The sequence below is a fragment of the Rhineura floridana genome, chromosome 6 (assembly GCF_030035675.1).
Source record: "Rhineura floridana isolate rRhiFlo1 chromosome 6, rRhiFlo1.hap2, whole genome shotgun sequence".
NCBI classification, from domain to species: Eukaryota; Metazoa; Chordata; class Lepidosauria; order Squamata; family Rhineuridae; genus Rhineura; species Rhineura floridana.
The window spans coordinates 142108096-142124070 of NC_084485.1; positions in this window are offsets into that span (position 1 = coordinate 142108096).

Sequence of the window (15975 nt, forward strand, 5' to 3'; positions counted from 1 at the left end):
TCCAGATCCCAATCTCACAACTAAAGAATCACACAGCTGGAAGGGATCCTGAGACAATATACAGCCCAGCTCGATTCCTATAACAGTGTAATATGTTACATTACTTTCTCAGAGTTCATTACTGAACTCTTAAGCATTAGCTTTTCAAATATTCAAGACATGCAAAGGTCATCCAAATCCAATACATTTCCCGTCAGGAATTCTGCCTGAGCCTTTTTCATTTTCTGCTTTGAACATCTGTAACCTATGAAAGATGTGACTCAGTTCCATCAAATCCAGTTTTTATAATTCACTAATGGAGGTGTAATTATCTCTATGGTTCTTATTATAAAAGACAATAATAGCCTGGCACTGTTTCTTTCCCCCTCCTGCACTCCACTGTCTTCACTTCTTAGTATGGGACTTGACCTTGCATAACATTGACCAACCCAATGAATGAAATGAGAATTAAATGAAATATAGTTTAGCAGATTGGAGCTAAATTAATGGGCTACTGATTGACAACTGTGTTTGAAACTCATCATCTTGACTTGGGGAGGGAAACAAACTAGAACCACAGAGGAATCTGATTAGAACCATATTTTGCTTAAGAAAAATAAATATTAAGAGCATGGGCTGAGACAAAGATCTACTAGAGGAATTAGCAGAATTTCCACTCAATCTAAGGCCTCTCTTGGTTTTTTAGGTTATAAGTACGCTTTGCTATTGTGTCACATGATTTCTGTGTAAATAAGAATGAATTCACTAATACGCAAAAAAACTCTGCAGTTTAAGAACATACCTATAGCCCACAGATATTTATATCAAACTTTAAAAAACAAGGAAATTGGGCAGCTATAGTGAATGCACCAGGGGATCATGAGACCTCACCTCCTCTCTGAGATATTGGACTGCCCTACAAATTTGTAAAAATGCAAATGCAATTTGAGTTGGTCTTTCACAGTCTAATCCACTTCCTGTGTAGCTTGGAAGAACTTGGTAACATGTTCCTCTGAGCATATGGTGAATGGTGGCAAGATCTGCAATCAGCCCAAATAACAGAAACAAGACATGTGCTGTGCTGATATTGTTTTAGCAGGGAGGAAGCAACAATATTAAGATAGTTGATATAGTTCAGATAGTCACTTTAAATATGCTTGATTTACTTTGCTGTTTTAGTGATGTTTCCTATAGCAAATCATTTTCTTTTGCTTCTCTTTCTGTGAATATGTGAAATACAGCAACACTTTGCATAATTTACATGTTAAAAAACTCCAAAAACAATTGCAGAATAATTGCACTGACTATTCTGCAGAATAGTCTCCAGTGGACATGACAAGTATCTCTGTTTGCGCAAGATAAAACAGTGGGAGATGAAATATATTCTAACAAATTTCTAGGTGTGCTTTATGTTTTTAATTGGCCATGCCCACCCTTCCTTAAGTAGAGTGCTTTAAGCATGGCAGGCTGAAAACATGCATCTTCGGCAGGCCAAGTTTGTTTTTTCCAACAGCTAGAGTCATTGCTTAAGTAGCAACATATTGTAACCAGTCTGATTTTACCTCAAACTGCAGTTTCAGATTCAACTGTTAATGCACCCAAAATACAAATAGAGCATAACCTCCAGCATGAAACACAAAAGGCTGTCTTCATCATCATATGACATTGACCAAGGAAAAGGTTTTGAAAAGAATAAAAATAAATTTGACACAGATTTCTAGGATGAATAATGAGAGAAATATAATTTTCTAGGTTAGATTCTCAGTAGAAACAGTAGTAGCACAGGAAAGAAGCAAAGTGAGAACACCAACAAACATACAAAAATGTAATTCTCCATCTTTGGAGATGCAGTCCTGATTGTAGGTGTTGTCACCACTCACCATATGCTCAGAGGCACATGTTACCAAATTCTTCCAAGCTTCTCAGCAAGTGGATTGGACTGTAAAAGACCAACCCAAATGGTGTTTGCATTCTGACAAATTTGTAGGGCAGTCCAATATCTCAGAGAGGGGTTCAGGTCTCCTGCTGCCCTTGTGCATTCACTATAGCTGCCCAATTTCCCTGCTTTTTAAATTTTGATAGAAATATCTGTTAGCTATAGGTACGTTCTTAAACTGCAAGGGTGTTTGTTTTTTTGCGCCTATTAGTGAATTTCTCTGCTTTTTAATCTGTGAGGTAAGAAATGGGATCCTGGGCAAGTTTGCATGCTTATTGAGTTCAATGGGATTTACTCCCCTGCAATCATGCTTACGACTGGTGAAACTGACCACCTAGGAGAAGGGGGAAGGAGGGCTGGAGTGAGCAGGGGAGCAGGAAGAGGGGGAGGGGAAAGGCAGATTTGATAATTTACATTCTCTTTGAGTTCAATGGGATTCACTCCCTTGCAATCATGCTTAGGATAGGTGAAACGGACCATAGGAGAAGTGGAGAGCTAGAGTAGGGGGGAAGAAGAAGAGGAGAAGGGGGAGGAGGAGGGAAGGGAAGTGGGGAAAGGAGAGGAGGAGGGGAGGGGAGAGTGGAGAAGGGAGGGGAGGGGAGGTTTTGGTCATTTGCATGGTTATTTTCAATGGGATTTACTCCTGGGCTATCATGCTTAGGATAGGTAAAACTGACCTGGGGGAGGGGCAGGGAGGAAGGTGGAGGACAGAAGGGAAGGGGATGAGTACGGGGAGGGAGGGGAGGAGATTAGATGGGTGGGCACTGAACAGAAGGAAAGCCTCTTTCCGTTCCACAAAGAAAACTTTGTTAACATTATCATTTTTGGGGGGGTTCAGCAGACATATGTAGTCTCCCACCCAAATTTAAGCCAAAGCTGTCCCTAGCCACATCCACACCAGACATTTATTCTGCTGTAAACAGTCGTGGCTTCTCCCAAAGAATCCTGGGAAGTGTAGTTGGTGAAGGGTGCTGGAGTTGTTGGGAGACACCCAATTCCCCTCAGAGAGCTACAATCACCAGAAGAGGGCTGACAGTTAAACTACTCTAGCCACTGAAGCTCTGTCAGGGGAATAGGAGTCTCCTAACAACTCTCAGAAGCCCTCACAAACTACCAGGTTTCTTTGGGGGAAGTCATGACTGTTTAAAGGCTTATGGATCCTGTTGCTTTCCAGAGCGCTCTGGGAGTTTTTCCGGCTGATAGCACTGGCGCTCCTGTCGAGGCCATGGTTGACCTGTGGAATACGGAGATGACCCGGGCCATTGACATGATCGCTCCCGCGCGCCCCCTTCAGTGCAGAACTCAAACAGCACCGTGGTATACCCCGGAGCTGAGAGTGATGAAGCAAGAGAGAAGGAGGCTAGAGTGCAGGTGGAGGCGAACTCCTGACGGATGTAGTCATTCTTTGGTGAGTGCTTCCACTAAGTTGTATGTAAAAGCGGTTAGGGCGGCAAAAAAGTCTTATTTTGCTGCCACCATTAGATCATCTCTTTGCCGCCCAGTGGAGCTTTTTAGGGTGGTACGAGGGCTTCTACATTCTGGCCCTCATGATACTAAGGAAACATTGGAAGCCCGCTGCAACGAATTTGCGGAGCACTTCCAGGACAAGATTGCATGCATCCGTCGGGACTTAGACTCTGATGTTATGACAGATGACTCCATTGAAGTGTCCAGAACGCGGCCTTGTCCTTTATTGTTGGATGAATTTCAGTTGGTGCAGCTCGAGGAAGTGGACAAGGTGCTTGGAATGGTGCAGGCGACCACGTCTGCCCTGGACCCTTGCCCATCTTGGCTGGTGAAGGCTGGCAGGGCTGTAACCACCGGCTGGGCCAAAGAGGTGATAAATGCCTCTTTGAGAGAGGGAGTAGTCCCTGGTAGTCTCAAGGAGGCAGTAGTGAGACCTCTTCTAAAGAAACCTTCTTTGGACCCAGATGTTTTGAACAACTATAGACCGGTGGCGAATGTCCCTTTTTTGGGCAAGGTTTTGGAGCGGGTGGTCGCCGGCCAGCTCCAGGCGCTTTTGGATGAAACCGATTATCTGGATCTATTTCAATCCGGTTTTAGGCCCGGTTTTGGCACTGAAACAACCTTGGTCGCCCTGTATGATGACCTTTGTCGGGAGAGGGACAGAGGGAGTGTGACTCTATTGATTCTCCTTGATCTCTCAGCGGCGTTTGATACCATCGACCATGGTATCCTCCTGGGGAGACTCGCGGAGTTGGGAGTTGGGGGCACTGCTTGGCAGTGGCTCTGCTCCTACTTAGCGGATCGTCGCCAGAAGGTAGTGCTTGGGGAACATTCCTCGACACCCTGGACACTCCATTGTGGAGTCCCTCAGGGGTCGGTTTTGTCCCCCATGCTCTTTAACATCTACATGCAGCCTCTGGGTGCGGTCATCAGGAGTTTTGGAGTGCGTTGCCATCAGTACGCTGATGACACGCAACTCTACTTCTCCTTTTCACCTTCTTCAGGTGAGGCTGTTGATGTGCTGAACCGTTGCCTGACCGCGATAATGGACTGGATGAGAGCTAATAAACTGAAACTCAATCCAGACAAGACCGAGACACTATTGGTGAGCTCTTTACCTGCCCAGATGGTGGCTGTTCATCCTGTTCTAGATGGGGTTACACTCCCCTTGAAGGAACAGGTTCGTAGTTTGGGGGTCCTTTTTGACCCTTCCTTGTCGCTCGAGGCTCAAGTGGCCTCGGTGGCACAGAATGCATTTTACCATCTTCGCTTAGTAGCCCAACTACACCCCTATCTGGACAGTGATGATCTCACCTCAGTTGTTCACGCTCTGGTAACTTCTAGATTGGACTACTGTAATGCACTCTACGTAGGGCTGCCCTTGAAGACTGTTCGGAAACTTCAGCTAGTGCAAAACACGGCAGCCAGGTTGTTGACGAGGACCCATCGGTCCACGCATATAACACCTGTCCTGGCCCGTTTGCACTGGCTACCTATCTGTTTCTGAGCCAGATTCAAGGTGCTGGTTTTGACCTATAAAGCCTTACACGGTGTGGGACTGCAATACCTTGTGGAACGCCTCTCCCGCTATGAACCTACCCGTCCACTTCGTTCAGTATCTAAGGCCCTCCTCCGGGTACCAACTCATCAGGATGCCCGGAGGATTGTTATTAGATCTAGGGCCTTTTCTGTGGTGGCCCCCGAACTGTGGAACAGCCTACCTGGCTATACTCCCAGGCATTTTAATGTTCAATGTTTCATATTTACGTTTTTAGTTTAACTTGCTGTTATTTGTTATTGCTTTTATTGTAATATTGTATTTTAATCTTGCTTTGTTCACCGCCCAGAGAGCTATTAGCTATGGGCGGTTTATAAATGAAATAAATAAATAAATAATTAAATATCTGGTGGGGGTATGACCCCCTGATTAGCCAAGCCAAAGAGCTGTTAGTCTGGGTTTTAGAACACTGACAGTCGGTTCTTACTGAGCATGCCTGCACTATCATGCAGTCCAATGTTAATTTTTTAAAATTACTTAAAAATCAGCCAAGCTTTTTTTAACATTTAAACTACAGAAGCTGAAGGTCAGAGTGTGGGGCAAGGTCAGTAATAGGGTTACAAGTACTCTATTAACATTTTTAATTAATTTCAACAAAGTATGAGACCACTGACAGGAAAAATCCAACAGGGGTCTGGGTTATTTTACTCTTGTTTTACACTTTGAACTCTAGATTCTCTGAGTGTTTTGTATATTGCCATGAAAACTTCAAAGATTGTTAAGCAAGTGTTTCTCAGTTCAGGACTGTTAAGGTCTGTAAGATTTTGTTTTAAAATGAACTTATGGGAAGCAACAGAATGGCATGGAGGTTATTCTCAATATAACATGGCGGAATGTGAAAAATCCATGCTGGCTATAGTATACAGCCACTCTTGAGGCTGTTTAATTATTCACATCATGCGCTGCATCAGAAAGGTTTAAAGCTGTTTTTCATATCTCTCTAGGTTTGGGATTATCGGCTTGATTCACATAAAATGGGATTTATCTCACACAAGACCTCTTGACTGCTTCCTGTTACTTTTATACAATCTGGCTCCTTTGAAGACCATTGCAGAAGGAAGACCAGTCTTAAATAATTTGACACCTGAAATAAACAAGTCCAAAATGGTCCCCTGCTCTGTAAGCTTCTAAAATGATGTACATTGATGGATACCAACAGAACCGGTCCTCCCTTTACGTAAAGTGAGGCAGCTGCTTCACACATCGGATGCTGGGGATGGAGGCACCAAGGTTTTGGAAGAGAGGCAGCGGACTTCCGGGAAGGGTGACTTCGCTTGTGCCTGCTTTTGGGACAGGCTCCCGCCTCAAAACAAGCTTATTCAGATATAAATCAGTCAGAACATTTTTTTTTTGACTGATGAAATTTCTCCCGGGCAGGGAGAAACGTAGAGATCAACCTCAAAAGCCTGTTTTTGTTGGGAGGACTGGATTTCATTAATTTATGAGATAAGGTCCAGCCAACAATGCCGGACGGACTTCCTAACAAGCTCTATCTGCTTAAGCGATACGTTTATCTTTTCTTTAAAGAGAGAACGGACTAACAGGCAAGCACCCTTCTTTCTATTATTTTTTTTACTTGGTTTAAATTGTTGCAGCAAAAGGAGATTTGTCAGATTGATCGGCTTTGGACAACTTCTGGGTGAGATATAGCTCTTCTCTGTTATTCACGAAATTAACAGCTTATCTCTGTTTCTGTCGCAAAAAGCTGTCCTGGAAGTGCATTCTAAAGATAATAAACAGAAGAGGGATTTCTATTCCTGATTTCTATTCCAAGGAATATTATATTGTCTGGGACTATTCTCTTTTTGGTCTATTTTATTTTGATGAATCTGCTTCTTCACGACGCCACTAACTGTTTTGATGCTGGCAACTAAATTTGTTTTGCATTCTTGAACATAGAGAGATAAGGCAGGTTGCTCTGTTTATACTGTGATGTCATCAAGCCTGGAATATTAACCCAATTGTTGCTGAAATAAGAAGTGGTTCTTCTTTATTTTTGTTTTGCTTTGTTTTCGTGGTTTTAAAAATGGCAATCAAGAAAGTGGCTGAGAATCTGGAAGTAATTATGTTTCAGAAAATAATGGATGAGATTGAGATAACGAAACAAACCCTGCGACAGGGTAGTAAGGAGCTGAAAATTGAACTGAGCAAAATGACGCAGGAGCTTAAAGAAATAGGGGATCCTGTGAGAGAGGAGAATGAGATCAGAGATGAGAAAAGAAAAAATAAAGGGAAGATACAAGCCCTGGAGATTGGAACAAATGTGGAATTGGAAAAAGATCTGGAGTTTATGGATTTTAGAAATAAAATCTACTGTTTGGAATTTAACGTTATCTCTGAAGAAATTAATGAAGATATTAGAGATAAAGTTATCAATGGCTTGGATAATCTTCTGGACTGGAATGATGTGATGGAGCTTGATATAGAGAAAATCTATGGAATTAACTGCAGCCATGTGACAATGGAAAAACTCTTAAGAGATGAGCCAGTGCATTTTGTAAAAAAGAAGAACACAGATATGACTTTACAACAGTATTTCAGCAACTTATTCAGAATGGATGGCAAGAAAATATTTGGGATAGAGGAAATTCCCATCAGACTCTTATTATATGACTATGGCTACAACAGCAAGATTATTATGGAATACTGATAATGGAAGATTGGACACTGAAATTACTGGACTTAACAGGACTATTGAAGAAGGAAGATGGAACTAATAGGGATAATGGAATAATGGCTATTGAAATTATTGGACCTAACAGATTCTGATGAGATGGATTAATCGAAATGTTTATTTGGACTATGGTTATGACAATAAGATTATTATAATTATTATGAGATGGATTAATTAACATGTTTATTTGGAGAAAAATTGATAGATATATTTCTTAAAGAATTGAAACCTCTCTTTGACTTTTTGTGGAAAGAATAAAGTAATGTTTATGAGATTTGATGATTAATTAAGATAACTACTGGAGGAAAGTGATTTTATAATATGATTTAAGAGACAGGATTGTTATATATTGTAGACCTATAACTGATTTGATATGTGACAAATGGGAAGTCAACATTTTATTTTTTTTTGTTTAATCATTTTTGTTTTGTTTTGTTTTTTGTCTTTGAATGTTTTATGATTTTGTTTTCTATGTTTTATGAAAATTTGAATAAAAATTATTGTAAAAAAAAAAAAGGAAGAGAGGCAGCAAAATGTACTACATGTCTTGGGCCACCCCTGGATACTGGGGACAAGAAAATAGCATTCTCTCTAGAATCTGCTGCCAAAGTGGCATGGCATCATGATAAAGGAGAACTCAAGAACATCCATAGCCATACTTGATTTAAACAGTTACCTCAGAAAAATGAACAACTCCACACCTTCCAAGAAATCAATGGTTGCTTTCTCATCAACAGCTCCACTCCAACTGACTCGTTACTCTCCCAAAGGTTCTCATTTTACATAGCCTTCTATAGCAGTCTTCAACATCTGGACTAACAACCTCTTACAATAATATTGCACTGTCCAAATGTACAAGTAAATGCCACCCAAAAGTGAAAAGTCCCTGTATTTCTTCATTGGAAAGACCATCATAGTCTTCAGTGGAAAAGTGTGATAAGTTGTCACTCTCTTCTTCCACACAATAATGAAATATGTATTCATAGGAACAAATAATCATTAAAGCATTACAGGTTTTTCAGTCTGGTGTGATATTTTTTAAACATATGAACCTGCTCTATACCAAATCAGAGTACTGGTCCATCTACCCAATATTGTCTAATCTGACTCACTGGCAAGTTTCTACAAGATCTCAGAAATCCTTTTAACGGGAGATGGCACAAATGGAATCTGGGACATTCTGCCTCCAAAGTATATGCTCTAAACCAGGCTTGTCCAACCCGCGGCCCAAGGGCCGCATGCGGCCCAGGACGGCTATGAATGCGGCCCAACACAAAATCGTAAACTTACTTAAAACATTATGAGATTTTTTTGCGATTTATTTTTGTAACTCGATTGCGCGGTTCTCGAGCGCAAACTTTGTAGACGACAACGGAACGGAATGGAATAATCAGAGTATGTATATTTGTGACTCCATTTTCAGTTGACAATTTTTGAATTTCAAATGGAATGCATAGAGCTGCAATCTGACATTCAACTTAAAGAAAATTTTCATCATGTCTCTTTACTGGACTTTTATAAGACCTATCTTCCCAGAGACAAATATCCCTCGCTTCACAATCACGCCTTATTCATGTCATTGCTTTTTGGCAGCACCTACATTTGTGAGCAACTATTTTCAAGGATGAAGCACACAAAGAGTAAAATTAGAACCAAAATATCTGATGAGCACCTTGAGAACTCACTGAGAATTGCAACTACTTCCATCGAACCAAATATTGATGCATTAGTTTCTCAAAAACAATGTCAAATATCCCACTAGTTTTATGTTGCCCTCTTTTCTTTTACTTTTATAATAAAAAATATTTTAAAAAAATTAATGAAGTTTTATTACTTAGATATGTACATTTTCTATATCAGTGATCGCAAACTTGTGACCTGCTCGATGATTTTAAAAGACCCTCCGAACGGGGCGGCGCATAATTAGGATTATTATGCAAGGACTTTTTTTGCTTATCTGTGGTGGCGGATATCACGAAAACTATGCACGGACTTTTTTTTTTTTGTTCATCAGCTATAGTTAGTGTTAGTGTATTTTATGTGTGGCCCAAGACAATTCTTCTTCTTCCAATGTGGCCCAGGGAAGCCAAAAGATTGGACACCCCTGCTCTAAACTATGAGTCCCAAATTATTTTACATAAAAAATTATCATGTAAACTCACTCCAGGTTCCAAAAAAAAAAATCAAACCAGGCTCTTTCATATCCTGATTTGAAGGGATCCATTAAGACACAGTTTGCAGCTGTGGATATCACAAGAAACTATAGATTAAGAAACCAGGAAATTTTGGGGAAGCTGGTACAGAAGGTGATGAGAGGGAGGAGGAGGAATCATATGGGTGCATAACTCGTTTCTGGCCTGATAAACCTATGATTTATCAGACTGGGACTGCTACATGTGAGTTGAGCTTATGCATTGTTATCCATAAGTAAATAATCACAGACACACATTTCATTGTGCTCCCAGACAAAACATGTGACAATGAGGCATTCAAACAAAAGAAAAGAGGGGAGAACAGCCACCTAATAGAATCATAGAATAGTAGAGTTGGAAGGGGCCTATAAGGCCATCAAGTCCAACCCCCTGCTCTATGCAGGGATCCAACTTGAGGCATACCTGACAGGTGGCTGTCCAGCTTCCAGTGTTGGAGAGCCCACCACCTCCCTAGGTAATTTGTTCCACTGTCATACTGCTCTAACTGTTAGGTAGTGTTTTTCCTGATGTTCAGTTAAAATCTGGCTTCCTATAATTTCAGACCATTATTCCATGTCCTGCACACTGGGATGATTGAGAAGGGATCCTGCCTCCCCTCTGCGTGACAACCAGGGCTGGTGCTATCATTAGGCCAACTAGGCAGCCGCCTAGGGCACAGACCTCAGAGGGGTCTAGTACTGACCTTTGAGGGACAGTTTTATACAGATTAGTTTTTTTAAAATGGTCATCAACCCTATAAGAAACAGGTTCAAAAGACTGGAAGAACATTGGAGCAATTCTCTCTTCACATGAGAGGAATACTGACCATTTAGAAAACTATCAGACCTGGAGAGAACTTGAATTGCGCTTATCTAAAGGAAAAAACAATTGATGATATTAAGCAGCAGAAAATTAGGCAAGAAAAACAATATTAGCGACCAATCTTGGAATGCTTGATTGCTTTGGTCAGAGTTCTTGGCATACAAAACTTGGCATTTTGTGGTACAACTGAAAAGTTGTACAGTGCTAGCAATATAAATTTTTTGAAGTTTGTAGAATATCTAGCCCTTTTTGATCCTATCATGAATGAATATTTGTGCAGAGTTAAAGATCAAGAAACAATGGTTCACTACCTAGGAAAAGATATCCAAAATGAGCTTATACAGCTTCTAGCAGGTGCTATAAAGCAGAAAATTTTAGCACATGCAAACTCAGCCAAATACCACTCAATTATTCTGGACTGCACACCTGATGTTAGTCATATTGAACAAATTACAATATTGTACGTTATGTTGATGTAATCAAACCATCAGATAATGAGATGTCTGAGCCTGAGGTTATCATAAGAGAACATTTCTTGGGATTTGTTCCACTAAAGGAGACTACAGGCGCCTTTATGACAGAAACTCTTCTTGGACAGCTTGAGCAAATGGGATTACCAGTTGAGAATCTGTGTGGTCAAGGTTATGATATGAGAGTAACATGAAAGGCAAAGAAAATGGTGTACTAAAGAGAGTCCTGGACATAAATCCACGTGCCTTTTTTGTGGCCTGCAATGCACACTCTTTAAACTTGGTAGCCAATGATGCCGCTAAGTGTTGTCTGGAAGCAAGTAGTTTCTTCAGTTAGGTTCAACAGATCTATAATTATTTCTCTGCATCGACTCAGCACTGGCAAATTCTAACTAGCCGTGTATCAGACTTAGGCATAACTGTTAAGCCATTGAGCAAAACAAGATGGGAGAGTCAGATCGATGCTTTGAAACCACTGAGAAATCATCTTGGTACCATACATGATGCTTTTAATAGAGATCTTTGATGACACAAGCCTAAAAGGTTTATCTGGAAATACTTCCCGAACTGAAGCTAAGGTCCTTGCTGATGCGATCTGTAAGTTCAAGTTTGTGGTATCCCTTGTTACATGGTACAACATCCTTTTTGAAGTCAATCTTACAAGCAAGCTACTACAAAATAAGGAAGCTGACTTAAATTCAGCTACAAGCCAATTGCAAGTGACCAAGAATTACCTTATGGGCTGCAGGTGTGATGAGGGTTTTCAACAAGTTTTGATAGATGCTACTGAGATTGCAAAGGAGCTAGAAATACTACCAAACTTTGAGACAGAACAGGTTAGAAAAAGGAGAAAGAAACGGCAGTTTGAGTATGAGGCCCAAGAAGAGGCACCGCAAGATCCAAAGCAGAAATTCAAAGTAGGTTTCTACTATGCTGTCTTAGACATGGCCATACAATCTGTTGAAGAGAGATTCCAACAGCTACAACAATATAATTCCCTATTTGGCTTCCTGTATGATATATACAGTATCAACAAAAAATCTACTGAAGATGTACTTAAGGCCTGCAAGAATTTGGAAAAATCATTGATGCACAATGGAAACAAAGATATTGATGCTGAAGATCTGTGCTGTGAACTTATAGCAATACCTCAAAGACTTCCAAAATCTATGCCGCCACAAGGAGTACTTCTCTTCATACTACAACAAAAACTCCTGGAAAATGTGCCTAATGTTTCTGTTGCTCTAAGGATCCTTCTCACATTTCCAGTGTCAGTGGCAAGTGGTGAACGCAGTTTCTCAAAGCTCAAACTTATAAAAACTTCCATACGCTCAACAATGTTGCAAAAGAGACTAGTTGGCTTGGCAACTATATCAATTGAACATGCCCAAGCATCAGCACTTGACCTGAAGGAATTGGTGACAAAATTTGCAAAGGAAAAGGCATGCAAAGTGAGATTTTGATGTGCCTGAAATTGAAACTTTTAAGAGACTTAAATTTTAACATCACAATTCACAAGATTATTCAAAATGATTTGTGTGCTAAAACATTTTCTTTTGTATTTGAGAAAGATAATCAAATATTGTTGTATTACTTATTATTGCAATTTAAAATAAATTTAGAAGTTTCAAGTTTTGTGCTTTTCTTTTTTTCTACAAGACATCTGTTTTTGAAAATTGAAGTTAGCAATTTTTTTTGATGGGTGCATGTAGTTAGCCTTGCCTAGGGCACAAAATAGCCTGGCACCGGCACTGGTGACAACCTTTCAATACTTGAAGAGTGCTATCATATCTCCCCTCAGTCTTCTCTTCTCAGGGCTAAACAGGCCCAGTTCTTTCAGTCTCTCCTCATAGGGCTTTGTTTCCAGTTCCCTAATCATCCTCATGGCCCTCCTCTGAACCTGTTCCAGTGTGTCTGCATCCTTCTTAAAATGTGGTGTCCAGAGTTGGACACAGGACTCAAGATGAGGCCTAACCAGTGCTGAATAGAGAGGAACTAGTACTTCAAGCAATTTGGAAACGATACTTCTGTTAATGCAGCCTAAAATACCATTTGTCTTTTTTGCAGCCACATCACACTAGCTCATATTCAGCTTGTGATCAACAACAATTACAAGATCCTTCTGCATGTAGTATTGCTGAGCTAAATATCCCCCATTTTATATCTGTCCATTTAGTCTCTTTTTCCTAGGTGTAGAATTTAGCACTTACCCCTTTTAAATTTCATTCTGTTATTCCTGGTCAGTGGGGTCATGGAGCATACAGGAATGGGTTAACTCCTGTAGGCAGAGTCAAACTATAACAAAGTGTTAGATGGTGGCCAGCCAGAAGGGGAAGGAACCACCTTCCAACTCCCAGTCTTGACTCTGCCTCCAGCAAGTTAACAGAGTCAACTGTATGCTCCTGTACCTCAGTCTGGGGTACAGGGTGGAAGGATTTTCTTCTTCTTCACATTTTTGTCTTCTCTATCTAACCCCACACATCAGTGTTTAGGTAGGCAACGGGGGGGGGGAGAAGAGCTATTTTTTGTCTTTTGGTTGTTGTTGTTTCGATCTGCCCTTAGTGGGGAGGTAGACAGGAATCCTCCCAGACCCCTCCCCTGCTGCATGAGGCTTGATTGCCCTCAGCCTCAGAGTGGGGAGGGAGGTAGCCGGGATTCGTCTCTAGCCCCTCCGCAGTTTTCCTGAGGTGGCAGAAGATGGAGCACCTGCCTTGCAAGGGATTTTGTTTTTTCATCCTGCATCTGAAGAGCGGGAGAGGCAGAGCGGCGGTTGATTTCAGCAGGAGGTAGCCGGGAAGCGTCCCAGGCCCCTCTGTGGCTCCACAACAGCAGTAGGAGGCAGCAACTGTCACTTCACCCATATTTTCCCCTCAGCGCAGAAGAGCGCAGGGGGGAGGGTGAAGACTTCTGTTTTGACAGGAAGGAGGTAGCCAGGAAGCATCCCAGGCCCATCCATTGCCTCAGGGCACCCATGAGTAGCAGCGCGCTGGGACTTGTGTTCCTTTGGATTGGGGTGGAAGGTAGCCAGGAGCCATCCCAGGCCTCTCCACGGCCTCAGGGCTTGCCAGCCCATTTCTCCTTTCCGCTGAGGAGACTTTTGCAGCCCCAAAGGGAGGGTGGCTGGGAAGCATCTCAGGCCCACCTCCATCTCTTTGTGGCACCAGCAGCACTCGGCCGCTCGGCACAGCTCCACGGCGCAGCTAGGGGCTTCACAGGGTGAGGTGACCTAGCAGCTGAAGGCTTCCGAACGTCCTGTGTAGACCCAGGAGGGCGGTCATGAGGGAGAGTTCTGCTGTTTTTCCACCCTGTCTCCGTTTTCTCCCAAAAAGGGAACAGTGTGCAACCTTGCATCAGTAGCAATCTCAGTAAGGGGTCGGGATTGCAGTTCGAGATTGATAAGGAGATAGTCAGGAAATACCTAGTTAACCTAAATGAGTTCAAATCTCCAGGGTCTGATGAACTGCATCCCAGAGTATTGAAGGAACTTGCGGATGTACTCTCGGAACCTCTTGCCATCATCTTTGAGAAATCCTGGCGAACGGGAGAGGTGCCGGAGGATTGGAGATGGGCAAACATCATCCCGCTCTTTAAAAAGGGTAAAAAAGAAGATCCGGGGAATTACAGGCCGGTCAGTCTTACTTCAATACCGGGAAAGATATTAGAACGGATAATAAAAGAGTCCATTGGCAACTATCTAGATGACAATGCTATGATTAGTAGGAGCCAGCATGGGTTTGTCAAGAAAAAATCCTGTCAAACTAATCTCATCTCTTTTTTTGATCGGGTCACTAGCCTAGTAGATGGTGGAAATGCTGTAGATGTCATCTATCTAGATTTCAGCAAAGCGTTTGACAAAGTCCCCCTCGACCTTTTGATTAGCAAACTCATCAAATGCGGACTTCATGGAAATACTGTCAGGTGGATTCACAACTGGTTGGAAAACCGTACTCAAAGAGTGGTCGTCGGTGGCTCTGTTTCGGACTGGAAGGAGGTCTCGAGTGGAGTGCCACAGGGTTCTGTCCTGGGGCCGATACTCTTCAACATTTTTATCAATGACTTAGATGATGGGGTAGAGGGAAGCCTTATGAAGTTTGCGGATGATACAAAACTGGGAGGGATAGCTAACACAATGGAACACAAGAATAAAATCCAAAGGGACCTGGATAGACTAGAAAATTGGGCTGAAATTAATAAAATGACATTCAATAAAGACAAATGCAGAATTCTGCATTTAGGCCACAAAAACAAAATGCACGGGTACAGGATGGGAAATACCCGGCTTAGCAGTAGTGCGTGTGAGAAGGACCTTGGAATTGTAGTGGATCGCAAGTTGAACATGACCCAGCAGTGTGATGCTGCGGCAAAAAAGGCAAACGCGGTTTTGGGATGCATAAACTGTTGGATGTTGGATCGGGCACAAGCAGATGCCCAGAATGCAGAACAGAATAGTGACAGGCTAGATCCCAGTTGAATCACTCAGCCAGACAAGACATAAGTTTTAAGAGTCACTTTACTGACAATAGAGGTATAGAATATATTACAAGCTCTCTCTCTCTACCAAACTCCTTGACCCCCACCCTCTGCCAGTTTCAGTTTCCAGCTATATACTGATAAGACAGCTGGTTGTCCTGGCAACGTGTCCTTGAGGAGTACACGTCCACTCCAGCCTTGTGAGCTACTTGGCCTTGTAACTCTGCCATGGAAAAATACTCTTAGGAACTTTTTACTTGCCAACACCCCCCACCTATTTTTCCATAAGCAGCACCTTTTACATTTGTTCACATTTTTGCTTCCATTTGTCATTACATTTACATTTCTTGTATTCACTTAAATCACATTTCTCCACATGATACATTTTTCAGTTTACATGTTCAGTT